Source organism: Ambystoma mexicanum, chromosome 6p (assembly GCF_040938575.1).
Source record: "Ambystoma mexicanum isolate Mex_15411 chromosome 6p, UKY_AmexF1_1, whole genome shotgun sequence".
NCBI classification, from domain to species: domain Eukaryota; kingdom Metazoa; phylum Chordata; class Amphibia; order Caudata; family Ambystomatidae; genus Ambystoma; species Ambystoma mexicanum.
In genome coordinates, this window is record NC_090935.1 from 1,193,797,390 (window position 1) to 1,193,824,818 (window position 27,429).

At 44.1% G+C, this 27,429-nt stretch overlaps 1 protein-coding gene across 1 annotated transcript in view; it reads left to right on the plus strand.

Moving 5' to 3' along the window:
- The window catches only part of OSTF1 (osteoclast stimulating factor 1), a 175,236-nt gene that overhangs the window by 69,202 nt on the left and 78,605 nt on the right, over positions 1 to 27,429 (plus strand). The window lies entirely within an intron of this gene.

A 27,429-nucleotide genomic window follows, 5' to 3' on the forward strand; every position in this document is an offset into this window, starting at 1 on the left:
GGAAAGGCTTCCCTCACCTCTCTGCCTAACAAAATGCATGTGCACACATCCAGGGGGGCACCTAGGCTACAATTTAGACGGGGGGGGGTAATCCTTCAAATGGTGGGAGAAGCACTAACTTCGGAGACGGTGGAGGGGTGGCAAACTTACTTGTGAAGGGGCATTTAACTTGATTACTTGTAATGAGACTATTCTAGTGCAGCTTCAATGTTACAATCAGTTAACGCTCTCCTTTAAGTCTGAAACACCCACTTCTTGCAGATCCTGAAGGTCCGAGAAAGTGTCAAAATGTCAGATGGTGTGCAATGAAAGACTCAATATAGCATAACAGGACATTGCAGAGTGTGGGGCAGTACTCTGGACGGTCCAAGCAACGTCAGTGGCTGGGAGCAACAGGGGAGAAAATGTAATGTTGGTTCAACCACAGTTAGTCCACTATACTAGAATATCTGGTGCGCTAATTGGCTGGTGAGACTGTCTGCCTGTCAAATAAAGTCCTATTCTAAGGGTGTAAATGTAATCACTCATACACACTCACATTTTTGAAGTTGAAGCCAGGGTGAGATTACATTATATGCCCAGGATCACACACTTAAGCTAAACGGTGAACAGGGATTGTAACCCACTGTGCTATTTGGGCACAGCCATCTTCTTCCACGTTTCACTTGGAAAAAATATTTAAGTTTTGGGTGTTAATCAAGACCTACAATAATACTGTCCTATAGAGTTTACTTGCAAAATACACAAATTGCACAGTAAAGCATCATGACAACATGTAACTTCGTATAGCAGCATGTTGGGCCAAAATAATATCAGTGTACCTTTTTATTTTCCACATCCTAAATGAAAAACAATAAGATGCAAAAGGCAAAATATCTATTTACCCACTTTATTTTCAGCGATTTAAGAGACACTCACAATAAAATTTGTGTCACAAACTCACTTAGGTTTGTAGATTTGTCACAAAGCTCCAGCATGACGTCTTATATATGATTTTAAGATTCAACTAAGGACATCAAAGCAAACTTTAGTTTTTAGCATCAAACTATTAGACATTGTGGGTGGCCTGGCTGGCCCCTGACCTCCTGCCCGCACCCTGCCAGGACTAGGCTGTTCATCCCAGGAGATGGCGTTGGCGCTCTGACTTAGAGGGGCCTTGGATCAGTGTCCTCTGGGGCAACACAAGTGAACTATCTGAGCAACCCCCGCCCCCTAAAAATGATTCTCATTCTACCACCTGCATGGGACCAGTTTAAGGTAAAAATTACTTTCCATTTACCATTTACAGAGGACTTGGAGTAAATTTACATTTACTTAGAGCTGTACTGCATTTCCCATTATATTATAAGAAAGGTGGTGCGGGGGTTGCTTGTGTTACCCAGTGCAATGCAGTTTAATTATTCGCCTGTGTGTTTGTTCTATTTTTAAGAATTTTATAGTGCCAGGTTGCTGGATATCTTCTAGGCAGCTGGCTAGGCTCGCATAGGTAAGAAAAGCAATGGATGCCCTCAGTCTGCGAATGCTCTGGGTTCATGTGGTCTTCAGCTTTACCCATCTGTTCTCAATTGTATTCATTTTCCCCCACGGTCGGACCGGGCCATAACATTGTCTTGGGCACCAATGAAAAAGTGGCCCACAGTTGCAAATGGCAATTCATTCCTTTTGTGACACTGTTTACCCAAGGGGGAGCTATTTATTTTAAATGGTACACAAATTGAGCATTTTAATGAATATTTATTCGGCAACACTGGTCAAAACTACTATCCGCATAGTTAAGTACTCATAAAACTGGCCCATATTGGCCCAAAAAGTCTCTCGCTGCCTCAAACGTGGAAACACACAGCTTCTGAACTGAGACTACTGCAGTCAGTCGGGTGGGGAGAGAGGGACAGCACTGACCCTTCCTTCTCTCCCGACCCAGCACCTGGCCTGGCCCTGTGACCTCCCGCCCACACCAAAACCAAATAAAAAATTCTCAGGTCGGGAGAGAGGGACAGCACTGAACCGTCCCACTCTCCCGACCCACTAGTCATCTGGCCTGGCTGGCCCCTGAGCTCCTGCCCGCACACTGCACTGCAGACCTATCATACTGCACTGCAGACTGCTGCAGTGCAGTACAATATGCTCAGGTCGGGAGAGAGGGATGGCACTGAACCATCCCCCTCTCCAGATCCACTAGTCATCTGGCCTGGCTGGACCCCGATACCCCCGCCCGCACCATGCACTGCACTATTGCAGTTCAGTACAATATGCTGGTCTGGAGAGGGGGACAGCACTGAACCGTCATTCTCTCTCGACCCAGCATCTGGCCTGGCCCTGTGACCTCCCTCCCACCCGCACCAAAAAGAAATAAAAAATGCTCAGGTCGGGAGGGAGGGACGGCACTGAACCGTCCCTCTCTCCCGGCCCGCCACTACACTCGCCTGCGTCTGTGTCCCCCCTTTGCCTACATGTCTGGCAGCGCAGCCTGCAGGAGGTACATTCTAGGCCTGGCGCAGTCCAGCTCCGACAGAGGCTGCTGGTCACTAGCCCACGCTTGCGCATAGTGAGGGGCACGTGCAGAAATAAACGTCACTGCACCTCAATGCGCAGGCGTGGGCCAAGGCTTTGCCATCTGTCTGTCTGCAGCCTGCATCAGACAGTGCAGTGCTGCGACCGTTCCTATACTTTTACTTTAAAAAGGAGCGCTCCGGAGCGGTTTCTTTTTAAAATAAAAGTATAGGAATGGTAATGGGGGGAAAAAAATAAAGTACAGGAGGACCGCTCCCATCCGCTCCACCTCACTGAGATCACTGATTAGGATGCATGCTTCAGAGAGAGACTGTCAAGGAAAGGGCCTGCCTGCCTCAAGGCAGGAGCTTGCTTGCTACAGTGCCATGTAGTGGCAGAAAGTGTTTTTTAAAATTAATAAATACAGCGTACATGGTATGCAATAGAAAAATAAATCATCTGTATTTCCTTTAATTATATGCGTAAAAAGGTACATTACGCACCTTAACTGTAGGGCTGGGTATCGGGCCAAGCCACTTGGTGTCCAGAATGCCTTTCTCCTGGGGCGGGGAACGCCCATGTCTGCAGCCGTTTTCCCATTACAGTAACCAGAAGCCTCTGCAGGGCTTGCTGGCATTACTAGATTAACCGCCACTGCAGGGGCAGGTATTCTCGCTGTGTCAACATCTCTGTTGTCACTCATGACCGCGGCATTGTCTGCTGCGACTCCTGCGATAACCGCTGTGTCAGTGGCAGTTATACTTGCTGTATCAGGCGCTCCGGAGTCTGCGGTCACTGCCGCGCCACCTGTAACATGTTCTGTCATGGCCCGCCTTGAACGGCACCCCCTTCGTCACCTGTATTGCTTCCCATCATGGCCTCGCCGTCACTGACACCACCTGCGGCCGCCCCAACCCTGTCGGTCTCGGCTATGATAACATTACAAGACTGAACCCCCTTCACATTCATCATTTGACACACCACGTGCTCCTTGTTATATGCAAATGTTCAAACTAGAGAATTCTGCTCCACCAGATTTAATAGCTGCGTCGAAGCCATCCATGTGGACCATTTTCTAAAGCTGTGTAGGAAACCACTGGAGAAGAGCAGCCGAATGCCTCTGCACAAAGTCCCTCCCCCTACTGCATGTATGTTGGACGACTGAAACTGCACCATGCTTGACACTAGTAGTTGTGATTGTGCTGCGACAAGTATTCGAGAAAAGGTATCCATTAAGAAAGCCATACCAGATGTATGCCCGGAGAGATGACAATCTCTTGGGAGAGGACACCGAAAGAATATGAAAACGAGAGAAAGAGAAGCTGGTGACTTCACAAGAAGTGATAGTGACACACTAAGAAGATATGAAGAAGATGATGATGATGATGTATGGACCTTATACAAACCGATGACGAAATAAGGAATCGAGCGAACATCCTTATGCAGAAAAGAAGATTGCATATGTGTGTGCAACGCACTGCAGAAAATGCAACCGTTCAATGAATGTACAGACGCAGCATAACATGTAGACGGATCCTATAAACTAGCTATACGTAGTGAATAGACTGCAGGCGAAGCTGCCATTGTATAGTGTCTGGACATCAGTGTCATACATTTTAGTAAGTTCAAACCCACGGAGAAAGAAGGATCGAGAGCTGTGTGTCGCAGCAAAGAATTAACTGGAGATCACGGACTTGAAGGGTGAAGCTGTTTGGCCTGGTATCAAAGCTGAAGCAAGCTGAGGCCGGTTATCTATCCTCGAAGAACGGAAACCGTGAGTCGCTGAATCATGTCTTGTTAAAGTGCAAAGAACGAACACCGTGAGTGGCAAGTTTATTTATTCAAGACAATTGCTGAAAAATGTACCGAATTGTGGTCTCCTGTCACGCGAATCAAGGATGAAAATAGGAGTTGGGCATGCAGACCAGAACTGTGATCATGTGCCCGTACTCCCATATATTCCCCAGAACTGTGATGAGCGTGTGCCCGTACTCCCATATATTCCCAGAGACGAGAATACATTGCAAGGCCAAGTTCAAAGGCAAATCTTCATGGCAGAAGGCACGAGTGATGAGAGATGTTGGGCTAATTGGGTGGGAAAGTAAAGTCAAGTCCACCACCCGTCACCTGGGTGTGAGCTTACGTGCTGCTAAGGAGCCAAATGTTCCAGATATGGCACGAGAGTGCCAACCATTTATAGAGGGCCGTATAACAAAGGGCCTTCTAGTTTAAGAGCCAATAGCATTCTGTGCACTTAATAAGTGTTGAGAAAGACTTGCACTAGAGGCAGGCTTAAGTTGTCCACCTGACAGTAAATATCCTATCACAACCCAACCCCGTAGAGAAAGTATACTTGGATATTCCCCTTGAGCCAACCACAATCCCTCGTAGGTTTTTCTTATTTGCCACGTACTATTACGTCACTTATGACACATTTTTAGTACATAAGTGTGTTTTTATGTAAAATGTATTGAGAGCTCGAGCGAATGTCCGTCGATGTCTGTTGAAACTCCCTGTTTTAGACAATTGATATTAAAACAGTCGAATGGCACTTTGCCAACTTCCTGAGTCAGTCTGATTATTTGGTGTAAGAGTTCCTCTGCATCCCATCCTTTGCATGGCATGTTACTGATTGAGGACCAGATGTTCACCAAAATGAATTTGCTCTTCAGCTCTGAGTGGCAGCAGAACTGGAGTAACAAAACCCTGAAATCTGTTAAATGCAAAAGAATGCACTTCTCTACAAATTTGCAGTACCACATCTTACTACGCATATGACACCAGATTCGTTGCCTTATCCCAAGTGCTTTCATGTCAGTAGCATTTTGCACGTGTCATATAGGGACCAGGTTATTCCAGTGTTGATAATATTTCCTGCTTATAGAGGGTCCTTGGTGGGATAGCCTATACTCTGCAGTAATCTTTTCACGTTTGTTATAGCTGCAAAGTAAGGAACATATCGGAGTTGCACAAACGCCACCGGACACCCTCAATATCGGGAATGGCTGATCCCATCTTCATTTCACAAACACTGCATTACTCGTGTCTAATGGATTCCACCGCTTAAAGATTTCTTTAGTTTATTCATAGTTTGGAAAATCCCTTTTATGATTTGTAGTTTTTGCACTTATTGGGCTTCTGATAATCCAGTGATCAAATTCGTTCTGAGGCACAGTTGTGTAATAGCAATAATTGTAATAATTCCCGGAAGCCTGCTCCATCACTCCTCGATATAGGGGCTGCATTAAGGTGCATTATTATCACTAGGCGCCAGGCTGCCCAATGGCTGCAGAGTAGGTTCCCTCAACAAGGGGCGGAGCATAACCCATCATCTTCTGGATGGTCCCTTTGGCACAGGAGCCTGAAAAACTGGCATTCATGTGCAGTTTAAATATCGCAGTACAACCGGTTGGAAGGCATTCTCTTTGAAGATAATTGCAGCCCGTTAACTGTGCACGTTCTAGAACGTGTTACCTGGTTGGATACTGTTCAATGTAACCATTGTTAATCGCCGTGGTGTGTGCAACTTTCAACGGAATATCTGTGAAATGATGTATGTTTGTAATTTCAGGATAACCACTAAAACTTCACCCGTTTTGCTAGCCAACGCTTTTTTCTGACCTTACTCGTAGTTTCTGCTTCATGGTGAATTATTTTCCAGCCACTGTAATTATGGGGAAAGAATGTTCTTGCAGTGTCTGAGCCTTCATAAATATAGCTTCAAGCAGGATCGGCACCCTTGAAAGGGCTTTGTAAATACAGCTTCACCAGTTTCATCCTGGAAATGTTTGCAGCAGTGCCCTTTGCAGCCTTTGCACACTGTTCTGTTGCACTGGCTTTGATGTTGTTTTGCCATCCCCAGGCTCCTTTTTGAGTCTACCAGCTAGAACGTATTCGCTCCAGCAGAACGGTCCTTGATCTTCTGCACAATATTCCAGCTCAGTTCCGCTACAGCAAGGCAAATGATTGATTTGAGACTGCTGTCCACCCAAGGCCCACAACTCGCCCCTAGAAGATCCCTCCGTTTCAAGGAACAACTGACATGGACACTATTGCCATATGCCCCCACTAAGGGAAAGGGACATGCTGCTTGAGGTTAGTGGGAGTTGTAAACCAGGGCATACCGAGAGCTTGTCCTCTCTGGGTTGCCTCTTGTTGCTACATGATTTGCTACTATAACCTCTTTGCACTTCGAGTTACAGGAATGTAGACTTGACTTGACGTTGGCACACCTCAGAACCTCCCTGCCTTCTGTTTCCTTCCATTAGGAAATCGCACCTCCACTTTCATTTCCTCTCTCCTCCTCCCCTTGCCTAAACCGAAGTGAGTCATTTAGAAGGTCGGGCTGTGTAAGTGTGTGTAAAATCAGGTTGAGTTGTGTGCCAATTTCCCTCTGTACTCTTCTCACAGCTCCGAGGCCTGTTGGTAGAGTGATGTATTGTGCCACCTAGCTGTGGTATGGAAACCACAGTCTGTGTAGGGAAAGGCAAAAGGGGCGGGGTGAGGGTAAAATCTGGAACCGGTCAAAACAAACATTAGATGTGGAGGCATTCTATGAGGTGATGCAGGGGAGAGGTTTGTGTTTGTGTTGGATTGGGTACATGTAGACTTGGCGTAACTGGCTTGGAAGAGGAGTGCAGAATAAAGGAAGGGCAATTGTACGATGCTTATAAAAATCGACACGATGGCAGTTTCTTAGTACTCAGTAGGTAGTTCTTGTTTATGGATGTATGATATGCTCAAGGTGTGTTTAAGCTTTCCCCTAAAGCAAATAGGCGTGTTTGCAAAGTTGCATTTTACTGTCCCAAGACAAATCCCAGGGGCTTAACACTGGGTATGCCAACGCCTGGCTTTCAGGTGACGGCGACAATTGTTAACTGTGTAAATGGTGACTGCAGTAGGCAGCAGTGAACAGAAGTAGGAAGTGGCAGAAGGAAGGACCTATTGGTCAGTTTGCCACATCTTCTTGGCCGGAGGGTGGAAGTGAACCTGCAATGCGTTACCTTGGAAAACGCAGTGCTCGGGTGTCTGGGGCCAAGCATTGCCCAAACGCTGTCTGGGGCCAAGCATTGCCCAAACGCTGGCACAACTGACATTTAATTGTAGGACAACCTCAGGTACAAGTACTTATGCTTTACATATCGTTACTTCTGATGAGGACAATCCTATTACTAAGACATATTTGGTTGCAATTAACACACACAGGAATAAAGTGGGTAAACCAATGAGGCAAAAATAATCCATGGTTCCAAAGTAATGTAAAGTTGCTATTTTCAAATAGCGCATTCCTTTACTAATATAGAAACATAATACAGCGCGCAAAAAAAATAGGTGGGACATTGATTAAAAAAAATACCTCCCTAGATTCGTTGTCCCAAGCATTCCTAAAACATCATGGACAAGGAAACATGGAGAACGTTTGGGAGATGGAGGATTGGATTGAATAAAGGAACTAAAATTAAAAAATGTAAAAGTGTGGTGGCAGGAATAAAGTTTGTGTGGCCTTGAGTTGACCCCATTGACCCAGGTAGAGTTTGTGCGTTAAAAGTTGGCCGTTTTCCGATGGTCTCCTTGTTTTCCTTTCCATATGGACAGCTCCTGGTGCAGTGGTTCTGTAAACGGCCATAATCCACGCAATACAGGGCAGAACCGATAGTGCTTTTAGACTGTTCTCACCCAGGTTCTGCACCAACATCTTCCTCTTCACCATTTTTCCTATATATCAAGTTTCAACATACCAGACAGCAGTATACTTTGCGGAGCCGCAGAGATACATTTTTAGCACACACATTGGGGAGGACTTGCAGATAACCTATTGCCTCTTGATATGCTGCTCAAACCATATTGACTTTTCTTGAAAGTGTGTGTTCAGTTATATAAGTGAAATATTGATGTGAAATAGGAAAGACTACCTTTTAACCTCGGTTTCCTGCCAGATCGCTGGGACCGAGTTCTGCTTCACACTCATGTTTGTTGTTCCTTTTTAATGTTTTTATGGGATACCCATCATTCGTTTTGTGGAGGGCTCGCTCTTTGTTGTAGTTTTGGCTTCAAGTGGTTCATCTGGCATCATTTGGATAGCAGGCTTTTGCTCTGGCGACCGAGGCCGCTGGCATGAAACACAAAAATGAGGCAACTGTTTGCTTTCCTTGTGTCCCATCACCTAGTGGTTCTTTGTTAGGGGTTGCTGTTGTCTGTTCTTTATGTTCATGTTGTGTGTTTGGCATTCCATTTTGACTGTTGCTGACATGGACAGCAGTTTCTTTTGTATGTTCCTCCGTGCAGCACCTTTCGTTCATTCATTGTGGTACTTTGTATAGCGCCTTTGACTTTAATTATGGTCCCAAAGCGCTGTTTGGTTTAAAGACCAGTGCAACAGTTGGGAGAATTCAATATGAGGGTGAATCCAGTCTGGCTCTGCTAATCACGGCGACATGGGCTGGTAGAAGATTTGCGCATCGCTCGGACACCTGCTGTCACTTTGACCTAGAAGTGCAGGATCACGGGCAGGGAGTTTTCGGCTTGGTTGTACTTTGCTGGTCTGTTGGTGTTTTGCTTAGTCCGTGATGGTTAGGAAGGACAACTAATAACTGTTATCCCACAAAACCTCTATGCCACAACCGAACCCGGTCTGTTTGCAGTAGAGGGGTGGTTTCAAATAAAGTTGTGCCAAGCATATGTTGTCCCGCGCACCCAGGTTCCTTCACAACACGTCCATCAGTTGGTTTTAAAGGAAATTGACTGTGGCTGCAGCGTGGAGGTACCGGACTAAAGGGTTGGAGAAAGGGCCATTATAGTGATGTTTTTACAATCTGTTGTCTTTGTTGTATGCATGTTCAGGCATTTTGAAATGTACTATTATGGACATTAATCCAATGTTAACGTGAAATTTAAATGGGGGCTGCTATTTTGGGAAGGGGTGTCGGGAGGAGGGTTAGTGAATCTGTGATTAATTCCACCTAAGCGGCTAATGTTTGAGTTTCCTTTCCTGTCAAATTCAAATGAGAAATAGATGGAAAGCCTCTGTAAAGCTGCCATGCCAAGCACACATGTTTCAATCTTTCCCATCCTGCTGCAGGATGACCAGATCAGGCTAAAGATGGGTGCTTGACCAAAGTTGCTAAGTTGATGAAGGCCTCCTCCAAATAGATCTTCTGTCCCTTGCTGGCACCGAGGAAACTACTGCACCATGTCCCCATGTTAACTATTGTGTGTAACAGCTCCTTCCAATCTGTTACTTCCCCCACTAGTTTAAGAAAATCCTTCTCTGTTTACTTATGACCCAACTAGATATAAAAACGAATACCCGTACCTGTCACGCCATTCATTGGCAAAATCCTGGAGGAAATGACTATTGCGTGGCCTACGGACGTCTGTGAATCCAATGAGTTGCTCCACAATCACTGTTGTGGGTTCTGAAGTGCGAGGAGCACTGAATCTGCTCTCCTGTACACGCTCAATGAGCCCCTTCCTTCTATGGACAGCAACTGCCCGGCTGTTCCCATTCTCCATGCTCTGTCCTGTGCTTTTGACACTGTCATTCATAATATCCTGCTTGACCACTTAAACAACTTCGGCATCGAGTGTCTTGGGATGGATCTCGATCCCCTCCACCCCCATGACATTGGAGCCAAGACTAGATCTGATATTGTTTTCTCTGAACCCAAGGTGTCAAACTTTGTGGTCCCTTAAGGCTTTATAGTGCCCCCATGGCTCTTTAATACTTGTTTACAAGAGTTTGCTGAGCATTATGCCCCATTATATTTATGCTTTCTAGACCTTTTATGAGGATGACTCGCAGGTTGCCTTTAAGATGGGAGGCCATACCATTGCTGCCTGCTTCACCATGGTCCAGAGTTGGATATGTACCAACGATTTGTGTTGCATCTCCTAAAAGGTTGAAACCTACATCAGCTCCCACATGCCTCCTGGTCTACATTTCACATGCCTCACCCATCTATGGGCCATTCACACTACCCCCACGCCCCTAATTTCCAGCTAGGACCCTTGCTGTTTTATTTGTTAGCGTACTCTTCATCGTCCCTCGGGTCCAGGGGGCTCTGAAAAAAACTCACTACCAGCTACACATTTTTAAGCACATCCTCCTTTTCCATCATCCACAAGGTAGATTCTACCAAAGCCATGGTCCTCTTAAGAATTGATTACTGTCCGTCCTTGCCTGTACCTCTACAAATCTCTTCTGCACTTGATACAAGTCATTCAAAACGAACAAGCCAGACTTGTCCTTGGGCTGCAGCCAGAAGGCCACATCACACCTGCACTGTCCCAGTTGATGCCCGAATCTCCTTCAAGGTACCCTGCTTCAACCACTGGGCCTACTGTTCCTGGTTTGACATTACGTTTCTTTCAAAGTGATCAGATACTGCTCAGTGAGGGTCTTTGCTTCCTCCTACTCCAGATCTTTAACCATCTGGCAACATAAGGAAAAGAGGTTGAGCAAACACTCCTTGGGTGCTATTGGCACCCGCCTCTGGAATTATCTACCGCCTTCCCTTTGAGCTGAATAGGGGTCAGCTGGTCTTTCCTGTACTTCAGCGATCTTCTACCTGCAATTGTACCCCTACGGGTAAACCCTTCCACCCCACAGTTTCATCATCCCGAGGCTCTTCTTCACTTATTCCCTTACTGTGTCTGCTGTATGTCAAACATATTCTGCACTATCCCCCCCACTTTTATTGTGCTCATCTTATCGAAGTTGTGTAAGGCTTTTAGGATTGGCTCCTCTCCCTCTATTATGCCTTTCCTCTTTGGGTCCTGCAAAAGGGCTGTGTTCACTGCTAGTGCCACACAAATCGAACTTAAATAAGTGTGTTCTAGTGAGCTGTCTGTGTAGGATTCGGCAGCACATTCCATGGAAAAGGTCCTCTTTATTTACATTCCAGATGCAGAATCCACAAGGTGTGATGAGGTTGGCATGCAGTGCTTTTAGTACCAAAACGCTTATCAAAGTCTTTAGGAATACACAAGTCATTTATTATAATTATGATAACAGAAGCCCTCCCTTTCCTAGAGTATTACTCCATTACCTGGAGTAAATTAATGAATTAACTTTACATAAATAGCAGACCTACAAGTAACAAAATGTAATTAGAGCCTCTTCTAGCCCCACAATCTCAGCCCCAAGAATAAGACTCCCTTCCCTCATCACACCATATTCCACTTTATCTTCCCTGGCCTACCTGAATCGACAATATTTTTCATGCCTCCCTCCTTTACAGAACCTTTTTAATTCCAAAGCCCTTCTTGATTTCCCAATACTCATTAAATTACTCAGTAACCCTCACTTTTCCCGAATGCAACCTTGCCTTTTATTTTATTTTATTTATTTGGGCACATGTTTTACCACTTTTTTTTAAAATCACAAACCTACAGATGGTAAGTTTGGGCTGCGTATATAGAAGGCTGGGGGGCGATAGAAGAGGTGGCGGTGGGGGTCTCTCCCACGAGAAGCAGACGGCAATACCGAGCTTGGAGCGGTGGAAACTCCCAATAGGGAATGGTATACGCAATACCCATAGGATATACCAATCATTCACACTTAATGCGCCAAACCAAGACAAAGCCCAAGAAAGGGCGAAACCCACGCACGTGCCTCCTAGCGGAGTTATGTTGGTACAAGTTGAATAACTATATAAAAAAAAATTGAACTTCACTTATGTGAAGACACTGTATGCATTTGAATTGAAACAACCTATTCTTACCCACTAAACAGTGTGCAGTAGCAAATTATGCTGAATTGAATTATATGCATATTGTATATATAAATGCGCATATGCCTACATAGAAAAACAATCTCTTTACATAACTGTGGGTCCTTAACTTTGTGTATTTGGCAATGTGTATAATGAAATAGGACATATCTGGTAGACATTTAAAGCATAATGGATAATGCATAATGGACAAAAAGGTTGAATTTGCATTGCTGTTGAAGTTATTTGCGTATTAACTCCTAGCTCCCGAGAGGGTGTTCCATACCTACTGGTTGATTCCCGATACCCAGTAGCTCGTTTTAGCTACTGCTCATTAAATCTGAACTTTGAACCATGTGTACATGTATAGAATGCATTGGCCACAGCACCCTGTGTGAGCTAAAAGTACGTAGCCTTGCTTTGTGATGCCAACGTTCACACGGAAGCAAGGCATCCCTTACACAACCAGGAACTGGGGAAGAAACTATAAATGCAAGGGAAATGTTTCTGTTGGATGTATGTCAAGTTGTCAAGTTAATCTTGAGTACACAATCTCGTAATGTATGTGTATTTGTGAATTAAATTTGCCAGCATATAACTGAGCATAGAGATTTACTTTCTTTTTTTTTTTTTATTTACTTGTATGTAATCAAGGGAAAAATGATTTTTACAAGAAGTTGTTAATTACAGTTGATGTATGTCAGAAAGTGCGTAAAGGTAAGTCTCAAGGTATTAAATTCAAAGATGTTCTCAAAATTGAACAGGGAGAAAATCCTCTGTAATTAGAAAAATGTCCATTGAAAATCCAAGGTCGCTTTAAGTGTACGACACCGAGTTTGATGAAGGCTGCTTCCAATATTTTGGCCGTGACTACCGCTTTTTTCTGACTTTTCGCCAGATATCAAACGGCACCACCACGTGTGCTCATCGATCAGGACCGAGTCAAGCCATAGCGGAGTCAAAAACGGAGTGCGAATTTGCTTCAAAGCCGGGCAGTTTAGGAGAAGATGGCGAATGTTTTCGACAGAATCAGGGTCTTCACACAGTCTGCATGTAATTGAGCTGGCCAGCCGTCTTCTCCCTAGGATTTTTCGAGTATGGAGCAAGTTTAAACGTGCCCTTAAAAATGTTGAGCGCAGTTTTTTGTCTGGGAATCTCAGACAGTACGCCAGAGGAAGTTTCAATTTATTATAGGTTGGTGGAAGGTGGTTTAGGGACTTGATGGAGGCAGCTTTGTCAATGGTGGTAATCCAGTCCTGCAGTTTCAGTTTTTCACTTACTCTTTGCGGGTTCGTTATCAAGTCATTGAGTGAACATTGCAGGTCTTCCAGTTTGGTTTTTTGAAGGTGTGCCCATTTTTGGACCGTCTTGGTGTTAGTTGATTCCAATTCCTGCCCAATAATTTTAAAGATTGGCAAACTGTCTTTAATTAAGGTTTTCCTAAATAGGGCAAGTGCGGCCCCACTGACTGTGGCGCTTAGCGACAGAAGGCCCAACTCTCGTCTGATCGCTTCAGAGATTTACTTTCTCTTATAAGTTCCAGTTTTATTCAGAAGCTACATTTGTTAAGGATTTTTTACATACTTTATGAGATACAAAATTATCATAATGTCTTACATTCTGACGGTTGATGCACAATTTATAAAAAGAAAAAAATTCAAAACGCTGTACATGGTTTAAGACAAAACAAAACCAACATAAAAAAACAGAGTGAATGGTACAGACGGAAACAAGACATCAAGATTCCTGAGAGTACATACACAGAATCTTCAAATCAATCCTGATAGTGAAAAAACACAGGATTGACGCTAAAGGATGCGTTTCGGCGAACCAAATATACTGCCCTTTTCAGGACCTAACTACTGTGATAAATGTGAAAAAAGTAAATGCAAAACCATGAATATCCACTATGTTGTTTAATGCAACAGATAACCAAAAATGTGCAACTACAGACTCACCTGACTCAGGGGATCATATGCGTATCCAGATGCTCAGAATCATCTTGGTAAAGTCTTACATCTATACAAATACTTCAAAGATTAATGAATGGGGGATCCCAATCAATAGGACTTACATTTAATAGGAGATAATCACTCTCACACTGATTGCATTCCCAATTTAGAGAGTTAACTTCCATATATTCACTGAATATTGACGAAATAGCCCTACCATACAGTTCTCGCAGTATGAATGATTTTCTGTTTTCTTGCAATTAACTCCAAATTCATAAAACGTCAGCTGTCCCTTCCCCAAGTCATCTGAAAATGAAACAATGGGGCAAAAATCACAACTACTCCAACCACACAAAATGAACAGGGTATTTTGTCGATAAAATCATTACAAAAGTTAAAATCTGACTGGGGCAACGGAAAGTAAAGGTTGACTGTGAGCGCCTCTTACTAATGAAGGAAACCAAAAGAGGCTTCGGAGCAAATTGAGCCACCCTCCAAAGTTGCGGTAATGGAAAAAGTAACACTGCTCCGTTTAGACGGGCAGAGTGATGTCATCCCGCTCGAACATAGCGATGGTGCCAAAACAATCACAGAGACTCCTTGTTGACATATTAATGTAGATATAGAGCAAGTGTGACAAAACTACTAAATCGATATTGGGTGTCGTCACAAGTTGTTAATCCGCAACTTGTGGTGATATATACCCATATCTGTGATCACACCAGAGACAATTCAAATATCACCTCCATGTATAAAAATCACTCTAATTTTGTGGGGCTATGACGCGCATCTCTTACTTGGCTAGGATATAAGATATCACAATATGCCAGAGAATAAACACAGTAATAAAAATGACTTAATGTGGCATAGATAAGAGCCATTAGATCATAAAGTGTTCATTAAGACCATAGATGTGTGTGCTCATTCTATGGATCCAACAAGACTCTGGATAATAGCAGTCATTCAATGTTGCTGGTTGCTTTGTCTATTAACCACCAGTTGATATCATCTAGTGAGTGTCTTAACTGTAGAAAATGCTCAACCATTGGTGCAGAAGTCACTTTGCATCAAATGAGAGATGTATGTTCGGAGACCCTGATGTGGACCTCTCTGCCGGTTTGCCCGATGTAGCCTAAATGGCAGGGACCTAGGCAGTAAACCACCCTGTCTACTATCCTGAATGATGTTATTTCTCTGTGAATCTACACACAGAACATATCCCACATGGAAAATGGCCTGTGAGCGAGTGCAAGTTCCAAAGAATATTTTTAGGAACTCCTTTTTTTTTTTTTTATGTATTTTTTATTTTTGTTAAAAAAAATTTTTTTTTAATATCTAGAGAGAGTGTATCAATTTATCCTCAAGATTCGAGGCACGCCTCAGAGAGAACATAGAAGCGTCCTCATAGGGAAGCCTCAGTTTAGCAATCGTTCAATACTTCTTGCCGATTTTCTTAACAAGGGCGGTAGGGGAGTTTGTGATGACGCACGTCATCCTTGATTCATTCCTGTCTCTGCCATTCAGGAGAGATTCACTTGGCGTAAATCTGGCCCTCTTCTTTGATTTTGTATGGAGATTCTTCGGGTAACCCCTTGAGAGTAATCTACTGTTTAAAATCCCAGCATTATAGGTACATTCTGTAGGTTCAGTACAATTATGGCTCAACCTTAAATATTGGCCAAAACTAAGGTTATCTTTCAAACCTCTGGGGTGGAAGTTTTTCTAATGTAATAGCGTGTTTCTCTCACTCTTCTTCCCGTGAAGGGTGCATTGTAGATTAGAACGTTATCAACATTCATCAGGCATCGATCAATGAAGTTCACCTAATTGTACCACATGTTAACCAAGACTGATGTCGTCACTAAAACGCCATGTATGAGCCAAAACAAGGGGTGGCTAAAGAGCAGTTTAGAGTGCAAAAATGCATAGCGATGTTAAAGCACCATCTGAGTAAAAACGAATGGCACATCGAACTCGCCACATGACCCACAACTAATGTTGGAGCTAAAGCGTCTCTCATGAATCAAAGCGAACTGTGCCATTAATTTGCTGCACGTGCCAAAACTAATGGCAGACCTAAATACTCCCCTATGAGCCAAAGGGAATACGTTTTTTTTGTAGAAACCAAATGGATAGTGGTACATTTGGGTGACTTCATTTCGGTAGACCGACCTAAAATATAATCAGAAACCAAATAGATGTTGGTAAATTTGGGTGTCCTAATTTTGGTAGTTCGACCTAAAATATAATCATCCGGGGGTTTGGTTCGCTAGACGCCGCCAGCTCTTCTGCTCCCCGCCACCCAGTACAGCTGTATCCCTCCTCTGTGCCCCTCTGTATCCTACCCCCGCTGTATATCTGTTCCGTTACCTCTGAAAATCACTCTAATGTGCCTTTGTACAGTTCTATACGTCTGTAAAGCACTGCATTGCTTCTCGATGCTTTGTCCGTGCTCAATAAATGCCATAATGTAGTTATTTATTCATTTGTAAAGTGCCTAAGCACAGAGGCATCAAGGTGCTGTATCAAGACCAGTTACACGCATCTTAGGAAAAAGGCATTACATACATAAGTGTTCTTACATTTGTGGAAAGCGATGCCAGAGGCATACCGTAACAAGTTAGAGTTGGGTGAAAAGCAGAGTTTTGAGGGCATTTCGGAAGACCCAGTATGATTCCTCGGCTCTATGGGCAGGTGGGAGGGAGTTCCAGTGTTTAGCTGCTATCGTGCGGAAACTCGAGCCTCCACCTTTGATTCGTTTAAACTTGGGTAGCGCAAGATGGTGTGCGTGCACATACCTAGCTGGTGTAGTAGATTTGACTTTAGCAATTTTTTGTGTCCGGTATACAGTCGCAGTGTCAGAGAGGCATTTGTGCGTGTTGGATAGAGTATATAATCCTTTCACGAATAGGGAGCCAGTGGGCCTCTCGCCTGGCTGAGGAGAGGTTCTTTTTTGGAAATGTTGAGTGCAGATCGTACGGAATTGTGTTGGATTATCTCCATTTTATTGATATGTTTGGAGGGACCTGCAAAGAGGGCATTGCAGTAGTCTAGTCTTGTATTGTTTATTTATAAAGCGCCTGTACACAGGCAAGTGTTTCAAAGTGCACAAGGAAGGTAGGAACGGGGGAAAAACAGTCGCTCAGAGCCCTTGAAATTCTGAGACAAAAATAGTCTGCACAGGCAGAGTAAGTGCGTAAAATACATTTGAACAGTTGAAGTTCAGAAAATAGGCCTGACGGCGATTCTGCAGTTTTAACCAGTGCGAATTAAGGGGTGAAGACAAGGGAGACAATACAGACGAACTTCAGCACAGTGTGTACGGATCGTGCAAGTACACAGAAGGGAGTGGGGGGTCCACAGGGAAGTCCAAGTGCACCCGGTCTATGGAGACTGGGGTAAGTGCAGAGAGAGCCTCCCTCTAGGGTTGATGTTCTAGTGCAGTGATGGGTGTAGGGCCCAGGGACAAGTGCGGAAGAGGACTGGCGGGGGTACCAGAGACCTGTGAGACTTGAGGTACTCCTGGCGGCCAGTCCGCAAGCAGTAAGGAAGCAGAGGGAGAGGGGGAAAGAGCAGAGAGCCAAGTTAGCAAGGGAGAGGGAAGGAGGAGAAGAGGAAGGTCTTGAGTTTCCGGAACTTAGGAAGATCAGGCTCACATTGTCTTGCCCCCTATGACTGCTCGAGCAATGGTGAGGCAGCTAGAGGGAGTCAGGAATTGTCTGGCACCATTAATCAATTTGGTTGTGTAGGCTGAGGAAGAAGTGATAACATTCACTTGCCGTGTGACGGAGAGATTTGCATCAAGATGGACCCAGAGGGTAAAACAAAAATCTGAATTCCGTCAATCAAGAAGGATGAGAATTGAGAGTTGAGCTTCTTCAGCATTCCTGGGTATCCAAACCAGTAAAATCTCTGTTTTGACGTTAAGCATAAGTGGTTTGTAGCCATCCAGGCTTGGATAGTCCAGTACATTTTGTTGATGGTAAGGGTATCTGTGTCATAGTTGCCAGTCAAAGGGAGGAGGATCTTGGTGTCATTGGCATAATTAGTGTAGGGGTTACTAATAAGAAGTCGAAGAGGGATTTGGTGAAAATGTTGTATCGGGTAGGGGAGACACAGAAGACTTGGGGGATACCATAGGGGTAGGTGCAGCACTGTCTGTTTCTGAGAAGACTAATCGATCTGCCTTTGAGAAAAGAGGCAACCCATAATATTAATACCCACATGTTTGATTATTTTCATTCTACAGAGAGATTAGGTATGGGGTGATTATAGTCTTTGTGGCTGGGTGAGAAGGCCATAATATTTTGCGTTCCTGGTCCTCTTGGTTTGTTTTTTATGGAGACCAACTCTAAGACCGAATCTTCTGTTGCAGCAATGTCAAATCCTTGATGCGAACTTGGCCAGTCAGAATATTCATACCAGTCTAAGATGTTCTTGATGTGCTGTTGTCGGTCCATGGGCTTTTCACTAAAGTAATACTTTTTTACTGAAAAGGTTTTAAAAATTATGTCTCGGTACATGAACTTGATGTTTATTTTGGATGGGGTCTCCTTTTGAGGGTTGGCTTTCTTGTCGTCTGAGACTTGACACCAGGAAGACTATTATGTCGGTATTACCCAATTATATCGGAACAAATCGATGGAATGGTACATCTGACCAAATTCAGCCAGTACCATTCGATCGATTTTGAATTGATCAAGTTGGGTTCAAAATACAAAACATAGGTGAGCAGGGGTTGCAGGGGTGTCACCCACTCCCCATGTTCGGTATTTTTAGCCTTGGGGCGTGTGCGGGGGAGGTTGCAGGGGTGTTCCCCGCTTCCTGAAGATTGAAGGTGGGAGGATAGAAAAGAAAAAAAAGAAAGGGGGGCCCCTGCGGCATCCGATCCGACCCACGTTGGAGGGATGGAACAGATGCTGCAGGGTCAGGAGAGGCAGCGGACGAGAAAAGGTGCGTGTGGTGGGGTGGGGGGTTCTATGGGGGGCAGGGGAGGACACAGATTGGGTGAGTTTAGGCGTGGTAAAATTGTATTTGTGGCAAAATTTACTATGGTCAATTCCGCCGTGAACAATTCTGCCACGGTCAAAAAATCCAAATCCATTATGTCTGCTCACGAGTTGTGAGACCCTATTTCTAAGGCAATGTTTGAGTTTCATTGCTTTAAAAAAAAAAATACTCCTTCAGGTCGTCTTCCATCCTCTGCATCTTTCTACATGAAGCACTTCCATCACCTTGCCCCAATGTCTGTGGTCAGCTTTCACATGCCTTGGTTCAAGAAGTACCAGATTGAAAACCAGCTGTTTTCTGGTCCATGTAAGGGCAAGCCTATTGCTGAACCGGCTATCTCTAAAATAAATCTTATTGTGTGTAAAGATGTACTGTGAACATGTTGCTAAAGGTATCTGGGCTTATTCTATCAAGCGACGTGGGCTAAATGTGCCTTTCCAGAGGACTGTTGCCTTGTTTGCCATGTTTCAGGCTGCCACTTGCTGTTCTCTGCATTCAGTCTCCTATTGTAGATGGAATTGTTGCCCCATACCTCAGTTCTACCATTTTTCTTGACATGCCAAATAGAATGGTGTGACTGCCCTGAAAAGATCACCACAACAGTTTCAGGTAAACAGTGAGAAATCTATTAAGACCATATTCATCAGAAAGAACATTGTAATGTTTGATACATTTACTGTGAGGGACAGAAACTTCAGCTGACCCCCTAAACCCTAGTGGCTGTTAAAGATTTCTGGAACCAGTCTGCCCCGAGAGCCATTTCAGAAGTTTAAGAATGTGCGGGAGGAAGAGTGTATCCATCAAAAAAGAGTGTTGACAAAGGCATGTGCCTTTTTATTCAATAGAATTGACAGAATTAAATATAACTCTTAAAGCATACCTGAGCATACAATCCTTTGCATTTTCTGGACACAAGTTGGATCCAAGCGTGGGGTCCCACAGCACAGAAACTTCTTAGATAATAATACAAACCCGCCTTCCCGTTTTGAACAGCTGCTGTGTCCCAGTTCTTGTTCCATTCCATATACAAATGTTATTGCAGCTGTTGTTTCTGGCAGTTTTGTCATAGAAAAACCTGCCAACATAGCACTTCGTTCAACAGGGATGTAATCGTTAATATCAACACATCTACAGACCAGTCGGCCATTCTTAGCTGTTAAAGAGCATGAAGGCAGTTCCATAGCGGGGCCCGAACTTGTTGCATACTGCAGCTTGTGGAACGGGTCAGCACTGCCCTCTTGCAGAATCCACATGCAAATAATCACCATGATCCTGTTGGTGTTCAAACACTACTTAATTCCTCCAAGAATCCACGGTTAGGTGAACATGTACTAAACACAATCCCCAAACATTTAGGCGGGAGGGTGGTAGAGGTAGTTTATATGAGACAGGTAATGGTGGTGGATAAAGAAAGGACATACTATGGACACCACAATGTAATGCATCACACTTTTAAGAGGGGAAACAGGTGTGGATTTGTTTTGCTTGGGAAAAAGTTGCTGATGTACAACAGTAAACTGAGATTTTTCCTTTCTCAAATGTCCTTCAAGGCCGCTTCAGCCAGTGGGACCACAGGGATATGAAGACGATCATCTCCTACTTGTAATGCCGAAAACGTTCTTAACTGGCTCAAATGATCAGTACTTATAATAACAAATCTTGCTTAAAGGCTGAGGAGGGCAGGAGGTAAAACGCAAACCTAAGTTTATTTAAGCTAATAGAAACGTGTGTAAAAATTCAAAAGATAAAGCCCAAATGCCGTTCGTCTATGCAGCAGAATAGGCAATTCGCCAATAGACAACCTTGATTTCCAAGCTCGACTGAAAGATTGCAGGGCTAGAAAACAAGAGACCAACCTGCTCCGAGTCCCATGCGTGTGGGAACAGTCTCATTTAAAACCAACACTTTGGTGGCGGAGGAGGATGAAAATGAAAATAAGCCAGTTCCTGGTGGTCCGTATTGTTCTTGCAGTTTCCACTTCAAATGAGAAGGCTCTCTGTAATAACCGCAGCAACATGTCAACGCTGTGCTGCTTCGGGCCACTCACCTAGCAATCAAAGAGCTTGTGTTCACTCCTAGGTAGTTTTCTACTGCAGCTTAGAACTCCATAATATGCATTATCAGGGTTTGAAATTAAGATTTGGTGAGCAGGAGCTAAAACCAGCTCCTGGGTGTCCCGGATCACCCAGTAGGCAGGAGCTACCACTGGGGAAACCAAGAGCTAGGATCCAGCACACTGCAAATCTAACTTCCACATGAGATGCACACTTTTGTCCATGATACAAGATTAATTATGTTTAAATGTGTACTTGATGTGTCCTTATTCATCTTTATTAATATTTTCAAAAACTCAAGTTAATGTCACATATCATGTTTTTAAGGCATCAATTGGCCAGGGGAGCCAAAAGTAGCTCCTGATAACTGTGGTTTTCAAGCTAATCAGACTCTCCTACGCTAGAAGCAGGAGCTAAATAGCTTCAAGCTCCTCTCGATATCGAACCCTTATTATTCAGTTCTCTTAGTACAGATGGAGTGAACTGGTCTTGGATTAAAAGATAACACGCATGCCTTCCTTAGGGCGTTTGTCCTTTTGAAGTTTTAGTTACCCTGAAGTCTTGATTTTGAATTGTAGTATCTTGAGTTGCATCGCAATTACCCTGATTGGACTTGCCTTTCAATAGATTCATATAAGAATGCTGCACACAGGTACACATTGGGTACTCGCTACAGTTTTATAAACAGAAGACCAGTTAGAATGTTTCTCACGGGTACTGTTTATCTACTAAATGGAAAATATGGGTGATAGTAAAAAATCACAATGAGGTCACATAAGTGGTATAATTGACATAAAAGCACTCATTCAAATTACTTCTAAAAATGCTGCATTCTTCATTCCCTATGTCTCTATCCAATTCTTAGTACACTTTATATAAATGGCATAGTTATTTTTTCATTCTGTTACGAGCAAATTTGTTAAGTAGTTGGTGTGTTGTGCAGTTTTACTATTTAAACCTTCCACTGTCCCAACCTTGGATCCCATAGTTTTGCCTTATTTATTTATGTAGTGCTCCTGTTAATTAAAAATGAAACCAAAAAAAAATTGTGTGATCATGATTGGGAGCGTATGTGTGGGATTAATGGAAATCCTGCTTCCTCTGAGACTCCAAGTGGTATTGCTTCGTGACTGGCTCGCACTTTATGCACGTTGCAATGGCTGCCTCCCAGTTTTGTTGTGGTAGTCTTACACAATTGGACAAATATGCACTGTATGAAAGTATAGCTGGCTGTAACACTCTTAAGTAGAAATAAAACATCAGTTCAAAGTCTAAAGCCTTGAGAAAGTACTGTTGAGTGCGAAATGCGTTTTTGCTTTTGTCACCTACTAATAATATTGCACCCTAGTTTTTATCATTAATATGACGATGAAATTGCATTAGTTGCTATAACCAAAAACGACTTTAATATTCTTTGTCACAAGCGTGGAACTTTTATCAACTGTTGTGTAATTGCACTTGCTCAACATTTTTCAATGGCTCATAGTCCATCCAATCTGTTAATTTCCCTGTATCCTTTTAAACAGGGATAGCAAGAGACCCTATAATGGAGTTAAAAACTGCAGCCTCAGTATGAGCAAATTATTTCAATCATAAACGATAATAAGCATAGCTCAGAAAAACCTGTGTGCTACTGAAACAATACTACTGACTTACAGAAAGTTTGATCGTGTATTGGCAGGGCCACCAATTTTGACTTTGCCAAAGACCGTTTTTTCGACCAAGTTGGCACCCTACTTGGCCGAACGCCTTCCAGGCAGAGGCCCTTGGGGTCTGGGGAGGATGCAGAGGAACAGCCTGCATGGCCCCAGAAGCACAGCTATATGTAGGAGGGCAGCTCCCCGTCCTCTAGCACCTCCTTCTGTTTTCCTAGTCCTGCTCACCTCCCTAGTTTGTCTTTCAGTGTGCACTGTCCGTGGCATACCACATCCCTTAGATCTCTAACTGTACCTTTGGTTATTTCCTTTTGATGCTAAAGCGCCGCGTCTGTGCCTAAAGTAACGGTGATGGATATTACGTAATTCCAGCTTTCCCCAATAACGTGCCAATGAAAAGGATCTCTTTTTGCATATTTTTTCACTAGAACATGTCTGTGTTTTATTAGTGCTTGGATTTACTTGTCTGTCGCATACAAAACTTAAGGTTGGATCTTGAACTCAAGTCTGTAATTAAACCCATGTTCTTCGAATGTAACTCCTTCATACAAGTGAATGTTGTCTACACTAGATGCACTGAGAGATCACCCCTCCCCAATAGTGCCGTGTAGTATGATCCCTCACATGGCCCACCACCTTCCTCTCTTGGTATGCTCCACTGTGTTTTCTTTGCATTTGTGGAGCAACATATTCCTGCATCTGCGTTTATTTTATTTTTTTTACAAATCTTGCAAAATGTGTACTTTTAAAACCAGTTTTTTTGTAAAGTCTGTTAGAAACTATTTTCTCTCTTGATTGCTAAAATTCCGTTAACAAAGACAAAATGTCTGAAGCGTGGCTTCTTGCGCCAGGGAAGGATGATTAATTGTAATTTCTACTGCACTGCACTTCACATGCCTGCATGTTAGCGGAGCCCCCAATTATCCCATAGTGACATTCCCATGCATGTGTGACGCCGTCTTATTTATAAGTGGGTACCAAGAAATTTGTCTCTCTCAATAAGATGGTACGGTTTTGCATTAGGAGTACTAGTCAACGAAATACTTACCCATCCTCCATGCTCTTAATATATTATGTTCTTCTTGGTCCCCTCCTCTCTTATATATTTATTTCATTATCAATCAAACGATTCAACTTTTTTTTCTTATTTCCCACCATCACCACCAACTCGGTCTCTTCTTTATTTGTTTCTCTGCAAAACATATTTCTATATTTTTCATTTGCTTTTCTCCTTCACCATAAGTTGTTTCTTGCTCTAGAATTTCATGGGTGACTGTTTGTTTCACCTTGAAATTCTCCTACTCTTTGACCACCTGCACCTCCAGACCTTGCCCAGGCCTTTAGGGAGCCAAAGCCTCTGCAGTGCAGGCCTCTCTGTCAGTGAGCCAGGGCGGCCTCCACAGGGAATGTGCTCTCTGTTGCACTGAGCCACTTGCTCAGTCCCGTGAAACCCACTGGCAATGACAGGCCCTGCCCGGGCTGCTAGAAAGCGGCAAAATCCACGCTGCCAGCATTCTGTCCGCTCCTGCAGTCATCCCAGCGCTTCTGTGTCGATCATACGCAGGCTCAAGTGGGTTCTGCCACTGAGCCTGACCCGTGCTGTATAACATCATTTAGCTCATCATCAGCCGGGATCCGAGTCAAGGCATATGGGGTTGGTGTAGATGCAGGTAAGGCATCTGTTGAGGTGCCTGTCTGGTTGTGCCCCCAGGTACCCGATTCTTGCACAGTTTCTATCTTTGATTTTCTTCACTGGTGGTAGTTTGGCACAGGTTGCTTACTGTTAAGACAGATTTCTGAACTCTGACCTGGTGGTTAGAGGCTCAGAAGTCCAGCCTAGTTTCTTGGAACAGGGTAAACTTCTGGACAAGCCAGACCAATCAAGGTAGCTTAGTAGCGGTAAAGACAAGGTCTCAGGAGGGGTGAGGGTGACCGAAATACCTCAATGAGCACACAGAGCAAAGGACACTTGCAAATCACTCCCAGTCAGGTATATATATTAAAAATACAAATACATTTATTTCAAGGCCTTTGAGTTTCAACACACAAATCAAATCACAGTAATACTTTTAAGCCAACACAATCCTATCTAAATACATATATACAAGACCAATGGGGTCTAAAGGGTTAATGCACGAAATGGGTCCACAACCTTAAAGGGGAAGGAAACTGGCAGTGCAAGTACTCTTTAGTCCCTTCTGCATCCAACACACTCTTAACTAAGAGGCAGTCCAATCCCTAAGAAGAGTGGAGCCTATTGCTCAAATGTACTTGCAATGCTGGCGCACGCGGTAATGCAGATGGGCAAAACATGGTCCCTTCTAGGGTCTGTAGCAGCTCAGGAAGGTGCGTGAGGTAATGAAGAATAGGTTCCCACTATTCGAGGAGGGCCTCCACTTGAGGGCAGAGTCGATTCCAAGAATTGGGAATAGTTCACTAGTTTGCACTAGCAGTGGAATGGAGAGAGGCCCTCAGGGGCCACTTGTGCGTAAAAATGGATGGAGGCGCTGGAGTCCACAGATTAAGGTTGCGATTACTCACCGACCCCCGGTGCACTCCGGACCAAACTTCAGCAGTCGAGTCAACTTTGGTAGCAGGTTCAAGTGCAGCAATTTGGCGGCTCCGCGGCTTTCAGCGACGAAGATACAGCAATGATTCCCAAACGGGACAGTGGCGATTTCTCGGCTCCTGGTGGATGGATTAGGCCAGTTTCGCTGCAGAAGGCTTCATGGGCAAGAGGGGAACAAATGCAGAGCACCTGCCTAGTTCGTCACCACGGTTGGGCAACACGGTAACCGCCTATACTCCGGTTCGGGCACACTCACTTTACTCCAGACCTGGGAACGCCAAGTGTACGAAATTCGGTGGGAGAGTGCCATGAACACAGAGCTAGCAAAGTACCAAGTTTCGAGTGTCTCCCCAAAACAGCAGCGATATCAGGGCAAGGAGTCTGCGTAAACTGGTCAGCCCACTGGTTGGCCCAGGGACACTTCAGAGAAGGCTTACTTGCAGGGTTTGATGAAGGTGCCAAAAAAAAAATGGTCTCACTATTCCAATGGGTCAAAGCGTCTTCGCAAAGCTTCTAGGGCAACAAGATGCAGACGGGTCCCACGGGATGACAGCGGGCTCAGGGTGCCAAACCTTCCATCAGGTCCCCAGCGGTTCCTCGACTCTGCTTCTTAGTTTCTGGATACTTGGATCCTATCCTTCGTTCAGTGATAACTCCAGAGATCGACATGGTATGGGTGTTAAGGGGCCTTCTCTTATCCAAAATCTCCTTTGTGCCAAAACAAAGAGGACACAATGGGAGATCTGCTCCCATACAGGCATACCATACGTGGACCAATCACGGACCATGGTGATCCTGGGCATTCACAGCACCTCAGACTCTCTCGCGCTGAGGATGTGTATTGGAACCAGACGTTCCAGCCCACATCCTGGAGGCACACACACACACAAGGGATGCAGAAGCCTGCAAAAGTTTGGCGTTTTGCAGGAGAATGCATGCCCAAATGAGGACTGACCCGGGTCGGCTCGACCTGGGGAAGGTGAAGGGGCAAGCTGGCCACAGGACAGCACAAACAACCTCGTGGCATGGCCATTTTGGAGCTAGGCCACCTGTTCGTGCCAAACGCGGTAACCACGGTTTACTTGGCAGGAAAGGGTTAAAAATATACGAAATGATAAGCTACCACCAGCCCTGTCCAAGGCACATCTGCACTTTTCCTAAAAGATCCTTTGAGAGTATCTAGGGCCTTTGGAAATTACTATTAGACCCAAGTCCACTGTACTGGAAGGTACATTGTACACTTGTTACATGTTGCAGAAAAGCTGCAACATTGGAAAGGACTAAGGGAACAAAGTCTCCCTGTACTGAATGTCTAAAGGGCATGTCAGTTTCCCCATTAAAAGTGAGCGACAAGCCCAGAGGAGAGCAGAAGAAGGCTGGGCTCCTCTGGTAAAGTCAGACTATGGTGTTTAAACAAAGCAAAAAGTTGGGGAGTTCACAACTGGAGGGAAAATTACACATAAATGGAAATCTTTCATAACACTTACTAGCAATTCTTTGGAACATATAGCCCTAGTTCAAGTGACAAACGCCACCATATTTTGCTCCATGATCATCTTTGTTCCTCCTTCTTTAAAGTCGCCTTCACAGGGACAGGCACCCAAGTCCAGGGGCTGTTCGTTGTTAGGGAGTTGATTTTGGCTGAATCTGTAAGCCTGTGGTTTTGTGCTTGCACAATTTCCCTTTTTCCTTTTTTTCTTATTTTGTGCAGAGGGATGGGGAGTAGCATTTATTATTGTTTTTTTATCTAAATCTTTCTCTAAGGGTTACTGAGGGCGGGGACATAGTGAATTACGATTATAGCCTCGTAGTTTCTTTATTTGATATTTGTATTCCTTGGTGTGAGCAATCTATTCTCCTTTATTGGATAGCTTGTATCTTGAACTCAAATCTGTAAATGGACCCGTCTTTAATTCGCAGACTGCAAATGTAACTTTGAATGGACAGGGTTTAAATTCCGTAATAAAATGCAAGAGCATTTTATCACAA